The sequence below is a fragment of the Symphalangus syndactylus genome, chromosome 9 (genome assembly GCF_028878055.3).
Source record: "Symphalangus syndactylus isolate Jambi chromosome 9, NHGRI_mSymSyn1-v2.1_pri, whole genome shotgun sequence".
In the NCBI taxonomy this organism is placed as follows: domain Eukaryota; kingdom Metazoa; phylum Chordata; class Mammalia; order Primates; family Hylobatidae; genus Symphalangus; species Symphalangus syndactylus.
The window spans coordinates 36,125,579-36,150,408 of NC_072431.2; the positions used below are offsets into that span (position 1 = coordinate 36,125,579).

At 36.4% G+C, this 24,830-nt stretch overlaps 2 protein-coding genes across 5 annotated transcripts in view; one reads left to right on the forward strand and one right to left on the reverse strand.

Annotated features, from left to right (window-relative positions):
• The window catches only part of SCN2A (sodium voltage-gated channel alpha subunit 2), a 258,782-nt gene that overhangs the window by 166,389 nt on the left and 67,563 nt on the right, over window positions 1–24,830 (reverse strand). Inside the window, exons 4-5 of the mRNA XM_055291928.1 lie at window positions 22,581–22,768; window positions 16,055–16,207 (exon numbers count right to left, since the gene is read on the reverse strand). The gene's annotated coding sequence lies outside the window, so the exon portion shown is untranslated. The remainder of the gene's footprint in view (window positions 1–16,054; window positions 16,208–22,580; window positions 22,769–24,830) is intronic.
• The window catches only part of LOC129489412 (sodium channel protein type 3 subunit alpha-like), a 114,836-nt gene continuing 110,635 nt past the window's right edge, over window positions 20,630–24,830 (forward strand). For all 4 annotated transcript variants that reach the window (XM_063609440.1, XM_063609441.1, XM_063609442.1 and 1 more), the window contains exon 1: window positions 20,630–20,895. The gene's annotated coding sequence lies outside the window, so the exon portion shown is untranslated. The remainder of the gene's footprint in view (window positions 20,896–24,830) is intronic.

A 24,830-nucleotide genomic window follows, 5' to 3' on the forward strand; every position in this document is an offset into this window, starting at 1 on the left:
GGCTAGGCACAGTGTCTCACACCCATAATCCCAGCACTTTGGGAGGCTGAGGAGGGTGGATCATCTGAGGTCAGGAGTTTAAGACCAGCCTGGCAAACATGGTGAAACCCGTCTGTACTAAAAATACAAAAATTAACCAGGCATGGGGGTGCATGCCTATAATACCAGCTACTCAGCAGGCTGAGGCAGGAGAATCACTTGAACCAGGGAGGTGGAGGTTGCAGTGAGCTGAGATCACACCATTGCACTCCAGCCTGGGTGACATAGTGAGACTCCGTCTCAAAAAAAAAAAAAAAAAAAGAAAAGAAAAGAAAAAAAAGAAAACTAATGAGGTCCTAAACTACGACAGAGGTCACAAAATGGAAAGAAGAGTAGGTATGCTGATATGGTTTGGATCTGTGTTCCCACCCAAATCTGGTGCCAAATTGTAATCCCCAATGTTGGAGGTGGGTCCTGGTGGGAGGTGATTGGATCATGGGGGCAGTTTCTACTGGTTTATCACTATCTCTTTTGTGCTGTCCTCATGATAGATCTATCACAAGGTCTGGTTGTTTAAAAGTATGTGGCACCTCCCCCATCTCTCTTCCTCATGCTCTGGCCATGTTGTGAAGATGCTAGCTCTGGCTTTGTCTTCTGCCGTGATTGTAAGCTCCCCAAGGCCTCCCCAGAAGCAATTGCTGCCATGCTTCCTGTACAGCCTGTAGAACTGTGAGCCAATTAAACCTCTTTTTTAAAGAAAAATAGATGACCCAGTCTTAGATATTTCTTTTTGGCAACGTGAAAATGAGCTAATACATATGCTATGAGACTGAATATTTGTGTCTTGTCAAAATTCACATGTTGAAATCTTAATCTCAAAGCTGATGGTATTAGAAGGCAGGGCCTTTGGTAGATGGTTAGGTCATGAGGGTGAAGCCCTCACAAATGGGATTGGCACCCTGATAAAAGAAATACAGCAATTCTACTCCTAGGTATATACTCAAGAGAAATAAAAACATACATTCATACAAAAACTTGTACATGAATGCTACTAGTAGGATTATTCATAATCCCCCAAAAGTGAAAACAACCTAAGTGACCATCAACTGATGAATGGATAAATAAAATTTGATATAGCTATATAATGAAATACTATTTGACAAAATGAATGAAATACTGATACATCCTATATTACGGTTGAACCTCAAAGTTTATTATGCTAAGGGAAAGAAGCCAGTCACAAAAGACCACATCACATATAATGCCATTCATATGAAACATTTAGAATAGGAAAATTGATAAAGACAGAAAGTGGATTAGTGGTTTCCTAGGGCTGAGGATGCAGGGATGGAAAGTTGGGGGGAAATGGAAAGTGACTGCTAATGAATATGGAGTTTCTTGTTGGGGGTGATAAAATGTACTAAAATTGATTGTGGTGATAGTTGCATGAATCTGTGACTATACTAAAATTTACTGCATCATACACTTTAGATGAGTGAGCTTTATAGTATGCAAGTCGTCTTAATGTAAGTTGTTAAAAATCAAACTGAATGTGTTGGAGAAGGAACATGTATGAAGGATAAGTTTAGTCTCACTCTCAGTTTCTCGCTTGGATGATGAGAGACTAGAAACAGGACCACAGAAATAGGAGAAAAGTCATTAAGATGAATGTTATCATCAAAGCCATCAGGGAGCAGAATTACATAGAATTAGGAGTCAAGATTACAAAATAAAACAGAAATAACAACTAACATAAGGACAGGAATATGTTCTTGTATTTGGCAGTTTTAGGACATTAGTGAACCCAGGGAAATTGGTTTCTGAGGAATAGTAGGGGTGCAGAATAAATTGCAGTAATCAGGATTAAACAGGAGATTTATCATTCCTTTTGTTATTTCTGGCAATTTGGCTAAAAGCATATATACATAGGTAAGACACAATCTTTAGACTATCCTTAACATTCTTTCCTTTTTACCCAAATTTAATAGCTTTGCTCCTCCTTTTATGTTACATTGTACCCAGATGTGAAGAATTTAGAGGGTTTTCTTCCTGCATCCTTTCCCAATTAATACTCACCATCTTCAGCTTAGAACTGAATCATAAATAATGGCTTCAAGAATTCTAAGGTACATGCCTCTCAAGTCTGGCTCTGGGAATATTTTGCTTAAGAAACCCTCAGGTAAAGGAAACTACTGCATAGGATGAGGAAATCATTGCAGCCTCACTTTAACCAAATCTACATAATAATGTGATGGGTTGAGGAATAGGGAAGTTTATTTCGTGATAAATACCTATTGCCCAGGTGATGCTGACACTTCCTTCAGCTTCTGGCACAAATGCGTAAGGTAGTTAGACTTGGTTAAGACTCTGTAGTCCTTTGGTCACCAAACATGGTTCAAGACCGGACATGAGTCCCAATCAGAGCCAATGGATTGGAATATCAGAGCTTGGAAACTGTTTAAAGAAAGGCAGACTCTGTTTTCAATTGAACTAGAACTGTAAGGATATAAACATGGAGCTCCTGCAGGCCACTGTGGCACAAGACAGGAGAGCGTATCTATGACTAAAGCCAATAGTGAGGAAAGGAAAGGAGTGAGGAAAGAAAAGCTTCTAAATTCTTCACATCTGGGTACAATGTGAAGCTGGAAGACAGGATGGATCCAAATGATTTCATTTGATTCCCTGGGTGCGGACCTGTCTGAAGCCATACCAGCCTCTGGACTTTGAAGTATCATGAGCCAATAATCTCTCTCTATGCTCAAGCCAGTTGTAGGTAGGTATTCTGCCACTTGAAGCCACATAATTCTTACTGACTTTTACATCACTGTTTCTAAAATGTCTGCTTTTTGGCAGGCAAAAGAGAACTGAGCAGTCATTTTCCCAGCCAACTCAAGTCCCTACATAAAAATAAATAAATCATAACTTGAGGCTGGCTTAACAAACATCATTTCTTTCCAAATGTTATTGATTACTAATGTGATCAATCTAACCCTGTGTAAAACACATAAATGGAATAGCACTATATTTTTAAAAATCTTTTAATTTGCGAGTGCTCAGGGAAACCACTTGATATATGATAGCTCTCAGAAAGCAGTTTTAGTTCTAGCACTTGAAAGTCTTGTGTTCAATTACAAATATGGCTTATTAAACAGCAATCTCATTTTATTTGCTCTTACCCATACTGGACTTCGCTTTTGCTAATACTTAGGACACGCCCTGTGAATTAAGCTCTTAGGAAAATGCCTTTAATCTTTCCGGCAATTGACATTCATATTTAAAATGGTGTAAAGGTGTGTTATGAAAATGCAATGCCCACAACTTATGAAAGAGACGTGGGAGAGAAGCTTGCCTTGGTACCTCATTTATTTCCTTCAGGTTTATAATCTATGGAATGGAGTCTGTCCATACTTTCTTCTTCAACAGTTAGCTTGCTATTGTGCAGTGACACATAGAATTGTAGAACTTAAGTTTCTATATGTTATCTAAATATTACTCTCTATATTGATATATATATATTAGCTATTATTATTCACTTTCAATATATAAATATACATATTTTTGTGTATATGTGTATTAAATATATAGCCAAAATTGTCTACAGTCTGAATTATTAATCCTTCTCCATGTCACCAACCCATCATAATCAGAATAGACCTTCCTTTCTATTGGAGCTTTTCTATCTAGATCACTGGGGTGATCAAGAATTTGCTTGATTGTGTGATTTACTTATGTCAGACTCTAGAGGGCTGGCGGTGGTCCTTAGGAGGTGAGAAGTCTGGTTTATGATTATAACTGTTACTTGCTTACCAAATTGTCTACTTGTTGCTTAAGACTTTACTACTCAGGAAAAAACAATTAATAAACTAATTTAAGAAATATAAACTGCTTCCTTAATCTTAATTTATTTTTTTAAAATCAGTGCTGAAAGAGTGTTCTAAGCTTGAAAATTTGTAGAATAGTTTTGTTTAATGTATTCAAGGTCATATACTAGTTTATTTTAAAATTTTTGTCCTGCTTTATTCTAAAAAGATTTAAGGAAACTCAGACATTAAGCAAAAGTCTTACCTCCCAGTCCATTCCTGGTTCCATGCCCGTGTGCTGAGCTGATGATGCAGACCCACCTCCTGTCATCCCCACCATCTTAGAATGCAGGCAAGAAGACTCTACGCCCAGCACAAATGACTAGTTGTCATTTGTGAAGCCTCTTGCTCATTGCCACGTTCCCTTCTTCAGTCAGCCTTCAGGAAGAAGGTCATTCCTCTGCTGACTAAGCTTTCCAGTGCCCCCTAGGCAGCCCTTTCACTGTGAGAAGTCTCTTAGTGAAAGGCAGGACTGGTCAACCCTAAGGAAGAGTTGTATAGAATAAATTTCTAATTAGTGAAGAGAAATGTTCATGCCACTCACTCAAAAAAAAAAAAAAAACCCAGTAAGCTGCATTATTGACAGTTATAATCACTTATATCATGCTGCCTGTCACTGACAATATAAATAATGCTTGCTTAATTAATCTACAAATAAGCAATGAAGAATCAATGAAGGAGTATGGAAAATCCAAATCTTAATTTTCTTCAAAGTGTAAGAGGCTAAATTATCATATTAGATGTTAAACCCAAGTGTTTCTCTGTGTACATAAGAGGTAGAGATAATATAATAGAAAGAAAACTTTATACAAATGTGAGTAAAAATACATGTTTAAAAGATATATGCTTGTAAAGAAATGCTACAATATTTTAGTAGTAATTTCCATTTTAAAAAGATATTGTCATTGTATTAATCTTGTGAACAATCCTATAAAATAGAACCAGAAAAATTACATTTAAAGATGAGAACACAAGTGATTTGCCTAATATCACATAGTTTTTTAGTATCGGAAAACAGAAACTGGACCCCTTTCTTTCACCTTAAACAAAAATAACCTCAAGATGGATTAAAGACTTAAATGTAAGACCTAAAACCATAACAACCTAGAAGAAAACCTAGGCAGTACCATTCAGGACATAGGCATGGGCAAAGACTTTGTGACTAAAACGCCAAAATCAACTGCAACAAAAGCCAAAATTGACAAATGGGATTTAATTAAACTAAAGAACTTCTGTTTAGCAAAAGAAACTATCATCGGAGTGAACAGGCAACCTACAGAATGGGAGAAAATTTTTGCAATCTATCCACATGACAAAGGTCTAATATCTAGAATCTACAAGGAACTTAAACAAATTTACAAAAAAACCACAACCCCATCAAAAAGTGGGAGAAGGATATGAACAGACACTTCTCAAAAGAAGTCATTTATATGGCCAACAAACATATGGAAAAAAGCTCATCATCACTGGTCATTAGAGAAATTCAAATTAAAACCACAATGAGATACCATCTCATGTCAGTTAGAATGGTGATCATTAAAAAGTCTGGAAACAACAGATGCTGAAGAGGATGTGGAGAAATAGGAATGCTTTTACACTGTTGGTCGGAGTGTAAATCAGTTCAACCATTGTGGAAGACAGTGTGGTGATTCCTCAAGGATCTAGAACCAGAAATACCATTTGACCTAGCAATCCCGTTACTGAGTATATACCCAAAGGACTATACATCATTCTACTCTGAAGACACATGCACACATATGTTTATTGCAGAACTTTTTACAATAGCAAAGACTTGGGACCAACCCAAATGCTCATCAATGACAGACTGGATAACGAAAATGTGACACATATACACCATGGAATACTACACAGTCACAAAAAAAATGAGTTGTGTCCTTTGCTAGGACATGGATGAAGCTGGAAACCATCATCCTCAGCAAACTAACACAGAAACAGAAAACCAAACACCACATGTCCTCACTCATAAGTGGAAGTTGAACAATAAGAACACATGCACACAGGGAGGGGAACATCACACACCAGGGCCTGTCAGGGAGTGTGGGGAAAGTGGAGGGAGAGCATTAGGACAAATGCATGCAGGGCTTAAAGCCTAGATGATGAGTTGATAGGTGCAACAAACCACCAATGCACATGTATACCTATGTAACAAACCTGCACATTCAGCACATGTATCCCATGTAAAAAAATAAAACAACAGGCTTTGAGAAAAATAGCTTAGTAATTTTGAGTGAATAGATTTTAATTTTTAAATATCTAAGAAAAATGTTTAACAGTAAAAATCCACGAGTCTACAATTATCTTAAAATTTTAAAAAATGTAATTAAAAAGTCCAGCAACCACGCTCACTTTTTGTAAGAGTTCTCCAATTTCCTACAGGTAACTACCTCTCTTCTGCTCTCAGTCAACCTGATTTGGGTGGGCTGACTTGATTCCCTTCTCTAAAGATAGTAATGTGACCCAGGTTTGGTTATTTAGAGGCTCACATTGTCCTGGCCCCTAGGATTAGCCAAGGTTGGACACCAGACCCAATCAGAAGCTATTAGAGGTTTTTCTGGGATTTTTGATGAAGTATTTGTTAATAAAATATATTCATTCTCACTGTTCTTGAATCTTGCTGAATGTCAGCCAGGACTTGCAGGAGTATATCATGTGCTGATAACCTCTCTAACAAGGAAGGAAGCATAGAAGAAAACTGGGCCAAAGGTGAGAGGAACAGATTCCAGATGCCATCATTTGAAGACTTGGGCCCAGACGTGCCCAAAGTACCTCTAGCTCCTACAATTTTCAGCTCCATGAGACTTTTATTTCCCCTTTGTCTTGAATCCTTTTGAACTGAAGTTCTGTCACTTACAATCTAAAGAGCTCTAAAATTCACATCGTGTCAATATAGCCATAGGATTTTCTTTAAATTAGCTTTCTAGCAGTACCGATTAATGCACTTCACATAAATCATTCTGTGTAAAGTCATTGACTTCAGAACATCTACGTCTTAAAGCCTTCTATCCCATTTTTGAAGCTTTATCTATTTCACATCAAGAGAAGAAATAATTTTTCTTTGAAGAGCCGTTGCAGTCAGGTATCCTATAGCACCTGTGCATACCTCAGGCTTCAGATAAGCAGCCATGTTGAAACTGCCATGTTGTTTGTGTTGTCAGTCCCCTTCTATAGACTGTGAGCTTGTTGCGATCAGGGACTGTATTTTATTCTCACTTATGTCCCATCATCCCAAAGAATGCATGGAACACCCTAAGCTTTCCATAAATACTTGTTAACTAAGTGAATAACCTGAGCTTTAATATTTTTTACACATCACAGTTACAGCCTCAAATTTTTCCTTGAAGTTTAAAGACAAGTTTCCCTGTCTCAATTCCCCTGCTTACATTGATTTTATGTGATTTTTTTTTCACAAAAAAACACATCCAGCATGTCTCTTTGATCTGTCATAATAATTAAATAGCATAGGTGAATGACAAATTCTTACCTGGACGCTTCCGCCCCTAAGAAATAGAGCTAAACAGGCAATAGACATTTATTTATGTTTACAAATCTACCCAGGTCAAGTGACCTGAAACGTTCCTTTAACAATGGCTGCTTCCATTGCTGTGTTCTTAAAACTGAATAAATTATTAAATAGGGGGAGAGATGGAATAAATTGGTAGAATCTACCCAAAGGCTGGGAGACCGACACTCTTAAAACAGTGAGAATAAATCAACAACTAATATTTATCCAAGTGCTTGCAATTGTCCAGCCCATGCAGAGCACCTGCCTTGGTGTTAACCAGCATTTAACTACTATGTAAGCAGGCTGCCAGGCCCTCCTTAATGCCAGGAATTATTTTGGAATCTAAAGTCTGTGTTTGCATTACCTGTCCTTCTATCTGGCTCCCTCTCGAGCCTCCCATAGCCAAAGCCCGCCCACCCACTCAATGAGACTGCCTGATGCCGAAGCAAACCACTGTGTTAAGTCCATTTATTTCCCGCACAACAGCCCACCCTTATCTCACCTGCTCCACTTGAGACTGAACAATTAGGTCCAGGTGTGCAGTAACACAGAGCAATGGGGACCAAAGCCAGGGCCACCTGTCTTGCTGGCCGATAGAGGGAAAGATATTTCTGGAAGACTACACGTTGCCAATTTGGGGCAAATTATATCTCCAGCTAGAGAAACATTTTATAAGGAAAGTAAAGGTGCTATTTTTTTTTTCGCCCAGAGAGAGATTAAAAAAAAAAAACAAAACTTGTATTGCTAATCTATTGCAAGAAAAATAAATATACAGTTGCCCTCCAAAAGATGTTACAAAATACTTAGTGTTATTTATAAGGGGAGAGAAAAGAATTGTTTGAATCTGTCCATACAGTTGAGCATGTCCATAATAGGTTATGGTTTTTCTCCACAGGAACAAACTTTGTATGTTTAAAGTTACTTCTAAGTCTTTCTGTTCTCCAGGCTTAAAACATGATAACACAATTAACATTTCCCTATGGGATTTCTGTCCCCTTAACAATTGTGTTATTGCTACCCTTTTATTTGGGTAGATTTTGAGAATCATTATTGATAAACTCTGCCTACTCTTTTTAAAAGTCATTATTTGTCTCAAAACTCAGCAATTAAAAATTTATGGTATGAGTACTCCTGCTGACAGTGGCTCTTAATTTTACCACTTTTTTTTCAGTTGCTTAATTAGATCTCAGGCTAGAAATGCTACATTAGAAAATGCATTAGTTTTGTTATCAAAGAAATAATCCTTTCTTTCAGAGATGTTTGTAATTTATTTTATGGTCTTGCCCATTTGTTTACACAATTATTTACTATTTAAGCTATTGTGTACCAGAAAATACATTAGAAAATTTTGAGATACAAGGACAAGTAATATATTAAAGCTTTCATAAAGTTTATAATCTACCAGATGATCTAAAATATTTAACAATTCTAATACACATCTACAGATAATAAATGACAAAAGAGAGCAATAGAAGAATGTGGTTGGATTTAGAGTAGGGAAAAACAGCTCTTAGAAGTATGGGAAACAGGTAGCATATGCAATGGATTATATAATTTATAATATTTTATTACTTATTGTATTGTGAAAAACAAGCATACTCAAAAGCAGCAAGAACAGTATAATGGACTTATCCCCATATGCACCCATTACCAAAATTTTAACAAACTTGATTCATCTATTTATTTTACTCTTTCTGAATTATTTTAAAACAAAAACCAGATTTTTATAACATTGTATCCTTATGTTATACAGGATACATTTCCAAAATATACTCTCATTTTTAACATAACACAATGCTATTATTACCCATAGCAAAATAAATATAATTCCTTGTTTTTATTTAATAACTAGTCCATATTCAAAATTCCTCTCTTACCTAAAAAATGCCTTTTTGTAGTTGGTTTGTTAGAATTGGATAGTGGATATTTTGTGGAAAGTCATGAATATCAGGTTCAGGAGTTCAATATTGATTTTATTGACTACAGCAGGAGACTGGGGCTTCTTAAAGATTTTGTTTAGGAGAATGGGATGTTGAAAATGATGTCAAGCAGGCTTGACATCAGTGGGGAATCACTTAGGTCAGAAAATGATTGCAGTATCTCTAGTGAGAGGTCATGAAGACTTCATTTTGGTGGTAGCAGTACTATGGTGCTGATTAGAGACTTTGATCACCAATTGATCAGATTAGAAGCACGAGAAAGCAGGAGGAAATGAAGACATCTCTCAGTTTTCCACTGTTGTATAATTAGAGTGCTGTAGTTAAATTAGAAACATATGACCATATGAATATTATGACTAAATATTTGTTGGACACTGTGACTGGCACTGTTCAATGCTTCACATGGATTTTTTTTTTTTCATTTAATGCTCAGAAGTCTATAAGATAAGAATTGGTGTTGTCTTTATTTTAAAGATGCGGAAATTAAGGTTTCAAGTTGTCAAGTAACATGACCAAAATCACATAGCTGGTGAATTTGGAATAGGAATGTCAGTGGTTACCGAGTTTCATACTTAGAGAGAGGAATTTGATGGATTGAGAAAAAATGGTGAGTTACTCCATTTCATAGCATCGAGCCTTTAACGAATGAAAAATTTCTCTCGGGTACTGTGAACGTAAAAAAGACATACAACAAGATCACACTAGATAGAAAAACTTCCAATGTCCTTCTTAAGGTAACACCCAAAGTATAAAAGGGTAGATAAATCAATAAAAGTAGTTTATGTTAAGTTCATGGTGAAAAAAATCCATTGGCTCTCAGACATGTTATTGATCAGAAGGGCTTAGTTCTAGGTAGTGGAGGTAAGAGAGGATGTCAAACTTGATCTGCACCTTGCAAAAAGATAGATTCCAGGCTGGGCAAAGTCAATGGTGTAAAGGCACAGAGGCAGAAACGAGCAATGGACCATGGATGATCCAAAGCGGCTGGTGGGAGTCATGAATAAAACCATGCCTGAGCAATGGAAGGCATTTAATACTTATTATTAAGAATAAGACAGGGTTGTGTTTTTATTATTTGTCAAGCATGATGACCAGTTCAGCTTAAGATTATGTTGAGTTGGTGGTGGTGGCATGGCAGCCAGACAGATGCTTATTATTTGAGGACCCACTACTGACATTCAGAAGATTAAAATTAAGGCTGGAAAAATATTTAGGAATCATATATTAAAAGTCATCCCTGAAGGCACAAGACTAAACAGAGTCCTGCTGGCGCAAATTGTCAACGTTAGTGAAGAGCTTCCGTTCCTCTCTCCTGCCCTTCCTCTCTTCCTGCCTCCTTCCTTTCTTCCTACCCTCCTTCCTTCCCTCCTACCCTCCTTCCTTCCCTTATTTTGTTTTCTTTTTAATAATGCCTCATAGTCAGAGGCATTATGCCATAATTGAAGATTGAAATAATGATTGAAGGTTGGAAGGAGATACAATAATATAAAATAATAGAAAGGACAAGTTTTGAGCAGAAATTGAAGGAAATAGAATCTGGAGCAATGGTAGGGAGGACTTAAATGGAAAAATGATTTCTTCTTCTCTGATGCAAGCTGTTCACCTGGGATCTCTTTTATAAACTACAAATTGGTCTAAATGTCACTGATCATTTCTATTTGGATGTCCCACAAGTAGTGTAAACACAGAAATCCCTGAACTAAATGACTCATCTTCAAAGACACAAACCTGGTCTAGCTAATGTTTACTTATCTTCATGAGTAGCCTACAGAGATACTATTTTCTTCAAGTCAAAAGCCTGAGGGTCACTATTATTCCTCCTTCTCTCTCACTGTTCTACCCAGTTTCAAAATCAGGTTTAATGTTACCTCCTCAATATTGTGATAGAATTTGAATTTTCACTCTTTTACTATGAAAATATACTTAGTATGAAAACAACTATTATGTTCTATTCTTTGGTATAGCTGCAGAATAGAAGACAAATAATTTCCCCAAGCTCTTGTAAGGGTTTGAAGATACAGATATCCATGCCAATGATGAAAGGGATATAGTTTTTTAGTTGCCATAGATTTAAATTAAGGATTTAATGAACTCTCAAAGTCTATTTTAAAAAATGGATTTTGGGGGTAGAAGCTGTGTGTCTTGAAGAAGTGGTTGGAGGCAGGAGGGGATGCTCCAATTCGGAAAAATCTTCCAAATAATGAAAAAAGAAATAGGCCTGGAGGACTCTGAGTAGCAGAGAGCCTGTTTACTGGAAGATCTCTGGAGAGATTACACTGTCTCACCAAAGGGTGGCTTCCTGATGTGCGTAAGTAGAAGGGATTTAGCCACCAGTTTCCAACTTCATGGGGAATCATGGCATATCTTCTATGGATGTATGACAGAGATAAACACATCAATGAAAAACTGAAAAGTAAATTGTTTGGATAGAAGACTAATATCATTAGGTAAGACTTGGGAAACTTAACCACTGGTGATGGGAGAGGGGGTCATAAGTTCTAAAATTAATAATTTGGATTTCTTGCCACTTCGTTCGAATGGGGCACCAAAATCTAAATAAAATATATTTGTAGAATATGAGGAAATGTAGCATCTCCTCTATGCCTAGGTTGTGGACTCAACTAGGCTTACTACACTGGTCATAGGCTTAAAGTGTTATCATATTAATAAGGCCTTCCGTATGATCAACTAACTTAAGTCTCAATCCACCACTCCATCAAACATTCTAATCTCTTCAAACAGATTTTAATTTTTACTTGTTTACTTAGCACTAATCACGTTCTGACATTTAATATCACTTACTAATTCATTAATATTATTGTTTATTGTCCAAATGTGCGCCACTCCCAAAGCATGTGCTTCATGAAGGCAGGGATCTTTGTGTTGTTCACTGATATATTACAAGCACCAAGAAGAGTTGCTGGCAAAGACTAGATGCTCAATAATATTTGTTAAATAAATGAATCCTTGTAACCTATGCAAATATACGACAAAAGATTGAGCCCCTCACCTCTACCTTTATACCTGGGTCCTACACAAGACTCTGGAACTTTGACACATTGAGTGGAGGTGCCCTATAGTAACTACTGAAGTTAAAGTTACTGCAGATCTATTATTTTTCACACACATAGATATCTATATGATTAAAATTCATATCTACAGCATAAACTATAATATCTTCTAAATCCATATACTTGTATCCATTTCCGCTTACATTAACTTTTGCATAAGATCATTTTCTCCCAGGTTTATGACAGTAACATTCCATCTCTCTCCATATGTTTCTTCTTAGCCACTTCCTAATAGATGAAGTTTTTAAATAATGTAGTTCTTTGCTTCTTTTCTAGCTTTTTCTTCATTAGCACCTCCCAGTTCCCCTGATTCCTCCATGTTCATACTCATCTTAACAGCCCCTCTTTTTGTTCAGAGCTTATGGGAAAGTTGCATTTGTCAATTTACCTTTGTAAACTTAAAAAAAGAGTAGTTATTTTCTGAAATATGAACATATAATAATTTCCATTATGATTACTCTGACGTTTTAAAACCCTTGATTTTCTCCACTAATAAAGTAAACTTACAAACTGTGAGGGATTTTTTTTAGTTGAAATTATCTTTTAAAATTGATAAACTAAATAAAAAGGTATTATAAATAAAATAAAGCTTTTCAATATATTACATCCTCTAGATTTAGAAGACGTGGTCTAAGCATGATTTCCTATTTTATTGTTTTAGTATTAAAGAATGCTAAACAACCAGCAAAAATATAATGTAAGCTGGAAATATGATGCAAGTAAATATTTTCCAAAATAAAAGAGAGCATATTAAATTAAAATTTTAATTCTTTTCATACTGACCTAATCATATAAAGATTTGGACATAGTTGGCTACTCACATGTACCAAATTTTAGAAGACAAAATGAGAAATTATATACGAGAAATGCCTACGTGCTTGCTTATAATTAACAAAAGGTGTTATGAACTCATGAAAAAAACAATACATTGTTCCCTTTAGCTTAGATGAGCTGACAGTGTCATATTAACAAAGTGTGTATAGGAAAAAAAAAGCCTGTTGCTTAGTCACAAAACTCTAGAGTAGACAGTGTGTGTGCATATGGGTAAACAGGTTATCCAGCCATCATTCCTGAGAGAAGCAGAGAGACGTGTATCCCCCAGTACCTGCCCTTATCTGCTTCACACCTGTCTTTTCTGATGAAAGCCCATGGTAAATAATGGGCGTTTACAAGCACCTAAGAATATTCAGTCATTTTAATGGATGAATCATTTTCACTTCCTCCATTAATGATGTGTATAGCAGGATGACAGGGAGTATAGTTAAGTTGATACCTCACACTTGGAAAGATCAGGACAAGCTATCGAGTGTATTACCCTAATTGCATTTTCAAGAATAAATAGTAGTTTTCCAGGTGTTGGAGGGAAATGGGGGTGAGAATGGCAATAAAGGAAAGTAATTTCAAACCAAAGGAATGGCAACTAAAAAGGCATAGTGACCCAACACCTTTGAAAAATTGCTATTACGTAGCTGCGCAACTACAGCACAGAAGGTAATCTATACTGCAAGCCATTTGGAAAGTATGTTTTACTCACATGTACCAAATTTTAGAAGACAAAATGAGAAATTATATACGAGAAATGCCTACGTGCTTGCTTATAATTAACAAAAGGTGTTATGAACTCATGAAAAAAACATGTTCTTTTATAATATAGGTTAAAATTTTTTAATATTGCTGAATCAAGCACACCTTCTAAATAATATTTGACAGTTATTATATCTGAAATGAGCCCTTGATATAAAATCATATTGTCTAATGCATATATTTTAAACTGGCAATTATCCTGTTTTATTTGGCCAATTTTTAACCATCATGTAATTTTCACATTTCTGTACCAACTTTTCTCACCTGAAAAATGTGAAAATTATCTACCCTTCTCAACTTGTATAGAAGTTTTAAAGGAAGAAGATGCAATAAAGGTAAAAGTGTTTTATTATCTTTTATCAGGTCATTTATTTCATTGTGTAATTTATGGCATAATATATTAGGCAGTGGGCAAGTGAGTTAGTCTCAGTATTTACAATCAATAGATACAAATCTAAACTAGACTATAGAGGTGTGAAATTGTAGATGACATGTAAATTTTGTTTATTTAATATACATGCAAACACAGTGGTAGTTAACTTTGTTACTAAGATGACTGCAGACAGAAGCATAGAAGCTGAGTATCAGCTTGAATAGGCCTTCTGGCATGAGAGGAATTCCAGGACAGACTCAATTTAAAATAATGATGAATGCCATCCTAGACTCAACTTAAAAAGAGAATAACTTAGAGGTAAATAAGTACAAATAGTATGAAGGTACATCTTTACTGTACTTTTTTTTTTTTTTTTTTTGAGAGGGAGTCTCGCTCTGTCGCCCAGGCTGGAGTGCAGTGGTGCAATCTCGGCTCACTGCAAGCTCCGCCTCCCGGGTTCACGCCATTCTCCTGCCTCAGCCTCTCCAAGTAGCTGGGACTACAGGCGCCCGCCACCACGCCCAGCTAATTTTTTTGTATTTTTAGTAGAGACAGGGTTTCACTGTGGTCTCGATCTCCTGACCTAGTGATCCACCCGCCTCAGCCTCCCAAAGTGCTGGGATTACAAGCGTGAGCCACTGCGCCCGGTCTTTACGGTACTTTTAATGCCTTAAATTTATTTTTTTGAAAATTACGCTAATAATGCACTTCTTATTACACTAATAAGCATACAAAGTTCAAACAGAACAGATATATACAGATCAAATCCTGGAAATTCCACTTATTTCACCTTTCATTACTTTTTCCTTCCTCAGAGGTGACAACTGTCAAAAAAACTCACCTGTTATTTTCAAATTTGAAATGCAATCCACATGCAAAAAAGTGCATAAATGTTTGGCTCAATGAATTACCAGGAAGTGAATTCCTATACAACTACCACCCAGGTTAAGAAATAGGATCTTACTAGTACCCAGAATAGCCCTTATCTCAACCAATCTTGCCAAAAGCTCTATCTTATATCAAGAGAAACCAATGCTCTTACTTCCAATATTAGAGTTTATTTAACCTGTTTTTATTTTTATCTTTCAAGAGTCTGGCTTTGTTGTCCAGGATGCAGTGAACTGGCATGATCATAGCTCACTGTGGCCTGGAACTCCCTGGCTCAAGTGATTCTCCCATCTCTGCCTCCTGAGCAGCTGGACAGGTGCGCACCACCATACCAAACTAATTTTTATTTTTTTCATTTTTTTTGTAGAGACAGGGTCTTGCCATTTTTCCCAGGCCAGGCTTGAACTCCTGGAGGCTCAGGAGTTCCCCGCCTCAGCCTTCAAAAATGTTGAGATTATAGGTTTGAGCCACCATGCCCAGTCCTGTTTTTAAATTTAATAATGTTTTGCTTACATACCTTCTTCGTCCTCAGCCTCAGATTTGTGAAATCCAACATATTTCTGTGGGTAGATGCAGTTTTTCATTTTCATGTTAGTATGATACTATAGATTAAGAATACACCAAAATTCTTATATCCATTCTCCTGTTCATGATATTTCGGTTCTTTCTTGCTTGACCTGTTTTCAATAATGCTTCCACAGGCATTCTTGTACACACACACATTTCTGTCAGATATATGCCTAAGAGTGGCACTTGCTGGCTCACAGAGTACACTTATGTTCAGTTGGTAATGCCAAACCATTTTTCTAAGTGGTTATACTGGTTTACATTCCTACCTGAAGTCTCTGACAGCCTCTGTAGCTCTAGATTCTCACAAACAGTATGACAAGCCTTTTTAAGTTGTAGCCATTCTGGTGGGTGTGGAGTGGTACTTCATTAGTCCAGCAGAACAGTAGTGTTCCTCCAACCGCTGTTTGGGTAATAATGGTCTAGGAAACAAGAAAATTGGGCCAGAGTCTGGGAATCTTTTGGTAGATCTATAGATGTTACAAAAAGTATTCTTTGGCTATGAAGCTTATAAAATCAAATAGAAACCAGCATTATAGCTCCTACCCACAAAGGCTCTGAAGACCTTGAGTAATCAGAAGCTGTAGAGATGCACAGAGCAACCCATGAGTCCCAGCTGGAGGCTATTAGCTCTCTTCTAGTGTGAATTTCTGTGATTTATGCATGATATGTTTACAACATATGGTCAGACACCACTAAGGCTCCAGAGACCTTATGTTGGTAATCAATGACTATTTCACCTTAACCCTCTCAGAATCCACTCACTGAAGATTTGCAAACTACCTGTCATTTCGTCTACAGAAAAAAAGTACAAAAGTCACAATGAAGTTAGAATCATAGCAAATGATACCACACTTCTGGTCACTCTTCCTTTGTATAATTTTCTACTTTTAATGACAAGGTAAAATTAGTTTCTTTAGCAACAAAGAGTAAAGCTTTCTTTGCTGGCACTTATTTATTTTTCTTTTTTTCTATGAGGAATATTGCCACAATAATTATCACTTGTTTTTCTTATTTTGTTCAAACCAGTTCTCATTAAAATGTAGCCTAGTATAACCTAAGAAAAACCAGTTCCTCGGAAAACATCATCAGAAAACTCTTTGGAGCATCTGGATACCCAAAACTGAGTGATAGAATTAATATTCTATTAAATATTATTAGTAATGGTAAAATGAGTGTGGAGCAGTACGGACGGGCAGAGTTAATGAACATTTAGTTGAGAGACGGTGAGCAGGGCTAGTTTGTTCATGAGTAGAGAAGAAAAAGTTAAAAGTGCCTAGAAAATAGGAATCTTTCATGACAGAAAAAGTACACAATGAAACAATAAAATGTTACAAATTTACACCAAACTTGTGAGTATCAATGATCTAAATTAGTGGAAGCTGATTTACTTTGTGTTCTTTCAGCATCTAACAAATGCTTGTATTATGAGTGATCTTACCCAATTAAAACTGCTTGTGTTGGGATGAGATGTGAGGTACTGTATTAGTCCATTTTCACACTGCCATGAAGACACACCTGAGACTGGGTAATGTATACAGAAAAAGAGGTTTAATGGACTCACTGTTCCACATGACTGGGGAGGCCTCACAATCATGGTGGAACGTGAAGGAAGAGCAAAGGCACATCCTACATGGTGGCAGGCAAGAGAACGTGTGCAGGGGACACATTCCTCTTTATAAAACCATCAGCTCTCATGAGACTTATTCATTATCACGAGAACAACATGGGCAAAACCAGCCCCCGTGATTCAATTACCTCCCACCGGGTGCCCCCCACAACGACATGTAGGGATTATGGGAGCTACAATTCAAGATGATATCTGGGTGGGGACACAGCCAAACCATATCAAGTACTAACTATGTTTTACTTCCCTCATATTTCATTGCTTCTTCATCTGTAAAGTGTGTATAATAATACCTCATATGGGTGAAGGTTAAATGAACATATGTAAAGTGCTTAGAACAATGTCTGGCACATAGTACCAATAAATGTTAGTTTTGTTATTGTTATTAATATTATTAAATGTCTTCATCATTACCTGAGGCTCTTCGCCTAACCTCCCCAGTTCTGGCCAGAGAGCCAAGGCTATTATTGCCTAAGTGGAATTGTCGTTGGAGATAGAAGAATCGTCAAATTCTTGTGCTTTATATTTAAATTCTTGTGTTAGGGGCTGAATTGTGCCTCCTCTCGAAAAGTTCTAATCGTAATTCAGAATATGCCCTTATTTGGAAATAGGGTATTTACAGAGATAATCAGGTTAAAATTAGGTTATGAGGGTGGACCCCAAACCAAAGTGACTGGTGTCCTCATAAAGAGGAGAAAATTTGACACAGAGACAGACATGCAGAGGGAGGACTACGTTAAGACAGAGATGCAGGGAGAGCACCATGTAAAGACAGAGACAGAGACTGGAGTTATGCTGCCACAAACCAAGGAACATCTGGGGCTACTAAAAGCTAAGAGAAGCAAGAAAGTATCCTTTCCCTGCAAGTTTCAGAGGAAGCACGATCGTGCTGACAACTTGATTCTGGCCTCTGAGTAGCGAGAACTGTGAAAAAATTGATTTCTATGTGTCTAAGCCCCTCAAAATGGTAGTTTGTTACAGCAGCCCTAGTAAACTGATACACTAGGTGTTAAGACAAAAAGATTTTAGGGGAAAACAGGTGGCTCCAGCTTACCTTTGGTACAGAAAGAAGAGACCCAAGCAAAACTCTTTTGAGTCTGAAAAGGAAGTTAATGAAGAAGGAAAGGAGTCTCTGATAAGGGCTCCTTACAGAGTTTGCCAATGTAGGATTAGCTAAAAAGGTGAAAAGATGAGAAGTTTCCATCTATTTACACTATTCTAGTGTGGCAGAAATTGTGCCTCGCTTACCTGAAGTCTGCAGAGTGCATTACATCCCATGGTTTACAAACAGCAGAATAGAGATGGCTGTGTGAGGTGCCTGGGGCAGGGAGGAAGGCAATTACAGCCAAGAGTGCCCCTGGGAACATGCTGCTTTTTCTTCTCTCTTCCTCAAGGACAGGAACAAAAGTTTCCTTAGAGGAAGAAGTGACAAAGAGGGGATGCTGCCATGCAAAGCTGGATAGATGCTATTCCCAGGGCCCAATGGGTCTGTGGGTATGTTAGTAGATATGAGGGACAGTGATTGTCATGGATCATGCAGGACTCCTCACCTCAGTGAATGCCCAAGTGGAGAAAGGGGGACCAGATCATACTCTGCTTTCTCTATTTATGTACACACTCCTGAACTTAGATCAGTCTCCATGAGAAGGAGAGATAGAAGAGAAAAATCATGTATTGGTTGAATGCAAACCCAAAATCATTGGGAAAAGCCTCAAGTAATTTAGTTTACCTGGAACTGACTAGATTTATTTTTCTGCCATTAGACAAAATGGGGGCCACAATTGAAAACGAAGTATGTAATTAACATTTCTTGAACACATGGCTGGGAAATATGGTATCAGCTATATTTGTTTTTCTTCTTTGTATGAGCTCCTTTATGGCAGGCACTGTGTGTTTCTCTCTGTGTCTTTTCAAGTCTAATATAATACTTGACATCATTTTTGTCCAACCATATAGTTGATTTGTCAATATGAATGTATTTATTTAATTGATGATAAACTGTAATAAAATTGTAGTTGTTTGCTCTAAAGTAAGTATGAAAGGTCAGATGAAACAACATACATCTGGATTGAGAAATATCTTAATAACTGATGAAGTATTTTTATTTTGTTTATGTATTGTGTGCTTCAATATCCTAATAAATAATATATTTTCTTAAGTCTTTTATTTATTTAGTTTTGAGACAGAGTCTCTCTGTCACCCAGGCTGGAGGGCAGTAGCAGGATCTTGGCTCACTGCAACCTCCGCCTCCCAGGTTCAAGCAATTCTCACGCCTCAGCCTCCCAAGTAGCTGAGACTACAGGCACATGCCACCATGCCTGGCTAATTATTATATATTTAGTAGAGACGGGGTTTCACCATGTTGGCCAGGCTTGTCTCGAACTCCTGACCTCAGGTGATCCTCCCGCCTTGGCTTCCCAAAGTGCTATGATTACAGGTGTGAGCCACCATGCCTGGCCCTAAAAGTATTTTAAAGACATAATATAAATCATTGATTTGCATTACCTCATTTAAGATGAATTTCCACTGTTCCTGCTGTCATACACACACACCAAAATAATCCAAAGGTCTACATTAGCTAGGTTCACTGATGTATAGAATATTTTTCTACATTTAGATATTTCTTGCAAATGTTTTACCAGAAAGCAACATAAAAATACTATCAGTGAGTATGTGTTTACACTGTTCTCTAAGGATTCAAATTACTCACCTTGAAAATAATTCATCCCAGGAAGAGAAAAGGTTTTCAAAAGACCAGAGCAGGCCACAAGGGAGCTTTTACAAAACTCTACACGTAAAGGGTAATGTAAACTTAAAACCTAATTTTCCAACAGTAATTTATATATCTTTTAATTTTAATAGTTTATGTGTGAAACAATCATGTGAAACAACAAAGCGATAAAATTTAGAAAAAAAATTAGTGAGATGCAAATAACTGAATATGTAAAAGGGTCTCATACATATTTATACATAGCAGATAAGTTACATTTTTTTAGTGTGTTGGGAAATTTTAGCTCACATCACCTCTCTACTGTCATCTTGGGGCACTTTCATGACTACCCATGCTTCATGCAGGTTTACTTTCCTCCCTATGACAGAGGATAATGGGAATGTCTTCTTTGGTTCAATTTTGTGTGTGTCCGCCAGTAGATGGCGGTACCACTTTGAGTGCTATCAGCCTTTTTTTCTTTCTTTCTTTTTTTTTTTTTTTTCTCAAAGCTGTTTTCTGATATATGTTGGGTACCATAGAGTGAATCTCAGAACAGGAAGCGGAGGCATAAGCAGAGAGGATTCTGGAAAGGTCTCTTTGTTTTCTTATCCACAGAGAAAGAAAGAAAAAAAATTGTAACTAATTTGTAAACCTCTGTGGTCAAAAAAAAAAAAAAAAAAGCTGAACAGCTGCAGAGGAAGACACGTTATACCCTAACCATCTTGGATGCTGGGCTTTGTTATGCTGTAATTCATAAGGCTCTGTTTTATCAGGTAAGCTGACAAAACATTTCATTATCTGCACCATAGAACCTAGCTACCAGGTCATTTTCCTTACTTTAAAATCATCTTCATGCTGCTATTTTTAACCCAGTGTTGTTTAAATGTAAATTACAGGAACCAAAGGCATCATTTGATGTGTAAACTGCTTACTATTTCTTTATCTTTCAAAGAAAATAGAGCCTGTCTGGAAATGGTGATTTATGGTACATACTAGGCATCAATGGTCTTGTGTTTTTGTAGATGCTTATGATTAATTGTATTCAGAAAAATATTTTGTATTATACTTAAAGCTAGTCTAATGAGTTTCCTGGCTGTATGTCATCTATTTAAATGCCCAGTGTGTCCAGTATTTTTTAAACATAAATGTATAGTGAAATTGGAACTATCATTCTTGTGTTTTAGTCTTCTATTTAACAGCTTTAGAGAGGCCATGCATAAAGGGAGTGATAACAATATAGAGGTGTTTGGCTTTGTGAAACACACTATCATTTTTCTCTAAAATCTGTTTTCATAGAGAAAAGAACACAATACTAACCATTTAAAAGAGGTTGAACCTTCAAAAAATAAAATAATCTCTATATGTTCCATAATATGCTACTTCTTTATCCTTTAATATATTCATTTTATATTAAATGTTTACCTTTTAATTTATTGATTCAAAAATTATTATATCTTCTTAATTGTTCTATATGCTTGATAGATTGCTGTTTTTTCTGTATATCTTTAACAACTGATTATTTTTATTAATTACCAGGAAGAAACACTGGAGCCATAAAACAATAATTTACTTTATCTATGATTCATATTGTCTGTAGTTGTAATTAGAATATTCTATATAATAACCATAAATGTTTCATTCAGTTAGCCACCACATAATTAGAATAAGAAATTATTGACAGAAAATCTATACATATTAATTGAAAGATAAGTTTTAAAAATCATACAGGGTTTTAAAATACACAACAGGTAGTATAATGTGGCTTATGAGGACAAAGATAAAGGCACAAGTGCTTGTAGGAATTTGCATGGAAACATTTCATCACATTCACTCCAAATAGAGTGTGCCCTATATGAGATGAAGACTTCTGATTTCAACAGGGCTTCCAGTCAGTACTGGTTAAAAGGGCTTCAAAAATAGAACTTGAGGCCTCCAAACTGTAATTTCTAATGATATGTTAAAAAATATTGACATCTCACTTAATATTTTACATTGAGTAGCAATAATAGTCCCCCCGAAAACATTTCAAAATAGTGGTTGCCTGAGAGGAGAGCCCTGGGTCTTGTCTATTTCAGAAGAATTCCTACCATAGAATATAAAGAAAACTATTTCTTTGGGTTCCCAGAAACGGCTGTTAATTAATTTGAGTGTATTGTACACACCATGCTTCTCTACAGGTGACTAAATATGAGTAACTTTGTTCTGAGTAAGCACCAGAGCTGGTCTTCATTGAACTGGTTTACATTTATGAATGAATGCTTAATTTTGGCCCCAAATGTTAGCTTTTATTTTTCTTGGTATAGTTGCAACAATCTCTTAGTTATTCATCTATACATGCGGTCGCCATGTGAAAAAGCAAATACACACAGAGTTCTTCACAAAATGCGCTCTTTCAAAAATTTCGGAAATTAAACCTGCTTTGATTAAATGATATATCAAACACATTTGAATAACTTACTCTTTAAAAGAATGTAGTGGTGATTTCATTTGTAAAGTTGAGAAAAATGCTGTGATTTATTTGAGTACTGAAGATAAAAAGGTTGAACCATAAGCTGAAAGTCTTGGGATCTGGTTCAAGTTCTGCCACTAATGAGTTTTGTTGCCTCAGAAAAGACCCCAAGTATCACGGAAGAGCATTTTCCTTGCCTACAAAGGAAGGAAATTAGAATCAAAGCTATACAAGAACACTTAGTTTTTAAAATTTTCTGATCCTCATTTATTTGGATTTTTCTTCAGTTGGTTTCTCAGCTTAATTAAGATACAACTTTGACTCTCACTGAGTTGTAAATTATGATTGATGTGCTAAATATGAAAGTGGTAAAAGAGAGAAATGATATAAAAGAGAGAAATAGGGGCGTTTCTTGGCCAGTTCCTTCTGTAGTGGAAACAAGCAGGGAACAATATGGAGAAGTGGTTAAGAGCAAGAGCTTGGCAGGTTACATTTTATGGCCACTATTATGTGACAAGTTATTTAAACTCTCTGAGCCTTTATTACATCATCTATAAAATAGGAATAATAATGCCAGTGTTACAGGATTGTGCAACTAAAATAATGTCTGTTCAGTGCTTGGTATAGATCCTGGAACATGATTACGAACCTCCTTCCTCTCTCTCCCTGCCATCCTAACTCACATCAAAAGGAACAGGACAAACATAAAGGCATAAATTTTCATCATTGTTATTATTGTTATCGTTAGTGCTGGTGATATAATATCTTCCACCACAACAGGAAGGATAGAACAAAACTGCCAAATAATTATGTACCTGAAAAGTGAATAATTCTCATCCTGGAAGGGTGCCTTTGCTGAAACAACAATTGTGTACCTATAATAATATCACTTAGTGTTAACATTCCAGGCAATTCCTGGAGAGTTTATAGAACTCATAATACCTTCCAGAAGACAGTTATTTATGCTCAATATGTTACCATGGACTTCAAAACTTTCTTCTTCTTATGAAAATAGAGGCAAAGGGCCTTAGTTCACTTTGCCTTAAGAGGATATACCTGTTAGACGAAGTCTCTGTAAAGATTCACAAAGGGATTCTAGGTTTCACCAAAACCACATTTAAATGCCAAGTAATTTCTACTAAGACCACCAGACAACTGAACCTAAATCTCAGAAAAGTCTTTGCTATGTGATCAACTCACAAACTCTCTAATGCTTCAATTCTATTAACGGTACAATAAGATGTGGAAAGGCAAATTGTGCTTGATGAATGGTTGATGGACTGCAAAATCCCTGCTTTCCTCCAAAGGGTGTTTCTAAGTGCAGCTTCGTGCTCCTGACAGCTGTGTGCTACTGGGGTCTTTGGGAGCTAGAACTTGGATGACCTTTAAGCACCCCAGGCCTCCTAATCCTTCCCTTCAACCACCCTAGGCTTCTTTAAACTGACTCAAGTAACTGCGCTGTCAGCTTCATCTTCATGGCAGCCAAGATGACTTAATGGACTCTTGATTAGGCAAATCTGAGAGGGCTAAGAGCTTGGGAGGCTTAAAAATACGAGGGTAGTGTTTCTCAACTGGACAAATGCAGTGCTTGGAATTTGTTGCTCATCTGTCTCTCAGTTCTAGGTCACTCCCAGCTCTTACGAGTTCTTATTTTTAGGGTTGATGTTAACTAAAAGCATCCATAAGAATAAGCATTTAAAGTTTTTTTTTCACCAAAAAATGAACACGTGATTATATAGTGATATTTCTTTACATAGGTAGCTGTGAAGGTTACTTTTTTCTCATTTTCATTTATGTATAGAAACATGAACTCACTGCAGGTTGGGAATTCATGTTTCATTTGTCACCTAAAAATATATTATTCATTCGCACCTTAATATTAATGGTTGTTTTACCAGTTTTCCAAAACTATGAGGATTAATTACCCACCTACCAGTGAAATATAATTACTTAACAGTCTATTTCTGTACTTTTAGGTTCGTTTTAAATTTTCGATTAATTTTAATTCTAACTGCTTTCATTTTCAAAATTTCTTGCTTACGTTTTACCTTACAAACAACTTTCATGGAAAATCCATATAGAACCTGACATCTGAATTACTTCTTGAGGTAGACTGAACAATTATAACTTGAGGTAGTTAGAAAATTTGGAAGAAAGAAAATCATATTCTTGCTTTATATTGCCGGTTCACACATTATTTTTGATTGAGAAGCTACTTTTTTAGTTCAGCTTTACCTGAAAATATTTTTCCCTCTGGGA